Source organism: Aethalodelphis obliquidens, unplaced genomic scaffold, assembly GCF_003676395.1.
Source record: "Aethalodelphis obliquidens isolate GAN/ISIS:26980383/991018 unplaced genomic scaffold, ASM367639v1 scaffold17, whole genome shotgun sequence".
Classification (NCBI taxonomy): Eukaryota; Metazoa; Chordata; class Mammalia; order Artiodactyla; family Delphinidae; genus Aethalodelphis; species Aethalodelphis obliquidens.
The window spans coordinates 7,873,425-7,877,986 of NW_020837961.1; positions in this window are offsets into that span (position 1 = coordinate 7,873,425).

Here is a 4,562-nt window from a genome sequence, read left to right on the forward strand (position 1 = left end):
TCTAGCCTGTTCCTCTAGCTTCCTGGATAAAAATTAAGATACCTAACAGTCACATTGCCTCTGCTCTTTGACAGCACGCAGCCCAGAACAGACCCTTCACTTTCTTTAAACTGCTCTAAAAACCACCTTATCCAAATCCTATAATAAGCTCCACCTGACCCTTCTTTTTGAGACAGGCCATGGTTTTCCAAGGTACGGATCACCGTTGCTGCAGTAGTAAGCCTAATTGGGCAAGGGTGTGTTCTTGCCGGTGTCTGGCTGATGGGAACCAACAACACCTAAAATATTTATCATATGTTGTTAATAAAAGCATGTATAAAATTTTATGTATATTATAACTTCATGTTCCTATTGAAATACGCATATAAAAATCACACACATTACATATATAACAGTTACACTGATACAAGAAAGAACGTGGATACACACCAAACTATTAAGAGTAGTTGTCTCTGAATGTTGGTATGATTGTTTTCCCTTCTTGTTTTTCTGGATTTCATATTTTCCTTCAAATATCATATATAATTTAAGAAGGGAGGAGGGGAAGAGACAAGAAAAACCCTCCCCAAAGAATATGTTTTAAGAGAAGAATCTCATTCACAACGATTGTCCATGTATAAAGGTTTCAACCTTTAGCATATTAGAATCACTTGGGATACTTGCTGAAAATAAGGATTCCTGGGCTTCATCCCTGGGGTGGACCCCAGAATCTGGATGTTGGACCCCAGGAGATACAAACTCATAAAGTCTGAGAAACCTTGAATAATGCAGCTTTGGGGACAAACCAGAACTTGAAAGATGTACAGATTAACAGCAGAAGGAGAGGACTTTTTAGGCTAAAGGAGAAGAAGAATGAGTAGCCTGAAACCATGCAGCTGCATGTGCCGGGAACAGGGAGAGTAATGCCCCGCAGGCTCTCATTAACCTGATTTGACCCATCTGATGGAACTGCAGGCTCCTCTAGAGAACAGTTGGAAACTGAGCAGGTTTGGAAAGGTAAGGTGGGTACTATGTAAAGTTCACTCAAGTTTCCCACCCACATTGCTGACATCAATCAACAATTCACAGGTTTCTTCAATTTATATCCACACGTTTTTCTAACTTTTCTTTAACATTTCCACTAGCAATCTTCCTTCTTCCAACCCTATTAAATCTTTTCTACCCTCCAGGAACTCATTCTCTCCTCTTTACTTACGCTGCCAGCCAACAAAGAAACATGGAAAACAAAATTAAGTTTAAAAGTTCCCTGCTGAGCATCTACCTGATTCTATGACACAAGAGTGTAAGTCATCAGTATCTTTCCACATCATGTTAACTTTTTTTTTTAAAGGAATGGGACTTTCCAATGAGTAATCTGATCTCTTACTTGTGTCAAGAAATTTAAGCGGAAAAGTGTTCCTACCTTTAACCATTTAAAAGAAAAATGTTTATATTAAAAGTGAATAATTTGAGCTTTTGTCTACAATATAAATAACTTTACAGCTGAAAGAGACTTCAAAGTACAAACTTTCATTTTACTGATCACAGCTGTTTCACAGCTTATTTGCCATAAAACACACCCCCAAAATTGTATTTTAGCTGAAAATTCCCCTCTATATTTTATGCCCCATAAAATAGTTAACAGTAAACCTTTTTTGTGAAAACCATTGATTTTCCATTGGCAGTAAAATTTTCAATTAACAGAGAAATACTATTTGATATTAAATCAGTTTAATACATATGGAATAATGTTATCATGTCCTCATCCTAAGCCTATTGGAGTAGCTAATTCAGGTATCAAACAAAAATCTCCAAGTAGATGATGGTCAATGATAAACTAAATGGAACCCCAAAAGCAAAGAAGCAGTTCCTTTAAAATTAAAAATTTACTCTGCCTAGAGGTTTTCTATTCTGCTACAAAACTGTTATGAATAAAGGATACCACTGAAAATGAGGCACATAATGTACTTGCACTGATATTATCTCAGCAGAAAAGGAATTTAGAGCTTGTAATGGTGAGAAACATGAGCCATTTTCAGGTGATTTGGAGTAATTTTAAGAAAACTCCCATTTAATAAATTAAATGCTATGTCTGATGAACACAGCTGCAGACTCGAAGGGCTCTCACAACTAGAATGCCTTCTTGGTAGGTTAATGTCAAAAGTTCCATTTTAATAAAGGGCAACTTTAATTTTGCAAAAAAGTAATCATGATACACTTTCTTCTTTTCATGTCTTTGAGTTAAATTAAATACTTCGATTGTGATAGCGTGGGCAGAGAATGTTGTTTTAAAGCCAAATAAAACTCCATTCTACAACCTATGTTTGATAGATTCATACGCTTTTCTAGCCTTTTTCCCCCTGTACATAAATGAGGTAACATCAGCCTCACAGTATTATTACAAGGATTAAGAGAGACTGTGTATATGTAGAAGGAAAGAACTCTACATGGTGGCAGAACTCCACAGGAGTGAAGTGTCTTTTGATTAGAGAATAAACCACAGTGAATGGTAAGGGACAACTAGAAAACAGAACAGTATACGAAATGACTCTGCGTAATAAAGGAAAAAGAATCTTAAGATTTCACAAGCAGCTGAGAGGGAAGGAGAGAAGGGGCCTTGAGAAAAATGCTGGAGAGAGAAGGGAGAGGACAGCAAAGCAAGATGGAGGCAAGACTGTGACCCAAAGAAAAGAATTGGCAATAAGAAGTTCCCTGTGGCCAGCTAGGCTCTTAATAAAACAAGACTGACAGACATTCTATATTAAGGATCCCCCCCTTGTACTCTAATGTATATCTGCTGCAATTAGCAACCCCTCCCCCCCCCCCCACAAAAAGGAAAAAACTGTTAGAGGAAAGGATCTCGTGTAAAGCTGTCTTGGGTAAAGTCTTTTTTTTTAAGATTTAATTTAATTTATTTTTGGCTGCATTGGATCTTCGTTGCTTGTGGTGAGCGGGGGCTACTTCTCGCCACGGTGCGTGGGCTTCTCATTGCAGTGGCTTCTCTTGTTGCGGAGCGCAGCTCTAGGTGCGCGGGCTTCAGTAGTTGTGGCATGCAGCCTCAGTAGTTGCAGCACACGGGCTTAGCTGCTCCACGGCATGTGGGATCTTCCTGGACTAGGGCTCGAACCCGTGTCCTCTGCATTGGCAGGCAGATTCCCATCCACTGTGCCACCAGGGAAGCCCCCTTGGGTAAAGTCTCATTAAAAGTTGGCTAAATACAACTGCCTCCTACCAAGTGGTGTTTTGAGGAAATCAAGGAATGTGGGCTGTGTTCCAGATTTGAACTTACACAAGGTGATGAAAAGGGAACAGTTCTAAGTGGTAAGACACAAGCAAGCTGGAGGATTCAGAAACAGAAAGGACCAAGTGGTGTCTGGAAGAAAATTAAACCCCAGAGATAGTGGAGGAGGGAGGTAAGAGGCAGAGTTCATTTCATTTAAATATCATGGGACCAGTGACCCCAGCAGGGGGAAAATCAGGTTGCCAACTTCTGCCAGTGTCTTTTGATTGGCAGTCAGTAAATGTCAGTTCTCTTCCCTTCTGAGGAAAGAATAACGTTTCATACCTCGGATACAACTGTTTTCACGCTTGTTACAACTATCAGAGAAAAGAGGCAAATTTTAAAAAATGATGCAAAACTAGCATGAAGTTGCACTTTATCCAAAATAGTCAACCAAGACTGAGTGGGGGAGGGGGGGGGGGGGGGGGCGGAGATTACCTTCAGGAAAAGCAGACATTTGTCAAAAACCACTAGAACTTCACAGTGTATCTAGGAGATCAAAGATTCTCCAACACGTCAGACAGGGGAAAGCTACGATTTTGAGGAAGGCAATTGAGCAGTCTGGGCAAGGAAGTCAGATAATTAGAAGCCTTAAAATCAACATCTTTTCTGCATTAAGAATGCTCAGGTCAGTTCCCTTTTGAAACATTGTAGCAACAACGTGGCCTTTGCAAATAAATGAGGAATTACTACGCTACTTTATGTTAACGAAAAAGGTTAGACATTTATGTTCAGAAATTAGAGAAACTTAACTGAAGGCTTCTCCATTTTTTCAAATTATACAGAAAAGAAAGGGTAATAAAGGAAAGACGAAAAGCGTTTCCTCGGTAAACAGGTGCTACAGGAGGAAGGCGGGGCTCCCTTCTCCAGGGAAGGCTCCGAGGGCCCAGCGGGGAAGCGAGTCCGGGAACGCGGAGAAGGCACGGTTCAACGCAGGGTAATTAGCACACAGGTGCCCGCATTCCCTCCATTTAAAATGCCAAGATAGAAACGTACAGTATCTCCGTTTCAAACAAACCAAGGGAGCCTCTGTCAAACTGCAATTCTCTTACTACTACTACCTACAAGCAGAGGCAGTGAAGGAGCGGCAGGAAAGTCACGAGGGAGCTTCCCACAGACTCGGGCACAGGCAGCTCTGCACAGAGCAGCTTCTACGGAAAGCGTGACTCACACCCTCGAGCAACCCACCAGGGAGGAGAGACCTGATATCCAGTTTGACCGCCCTCCGCTGCGCCCCACCTGTTCAGGGCTCGCTCGGATGGGTGCTGCAGACTGTAAGCCCCACGTCCTCTCCTCTCCCCCC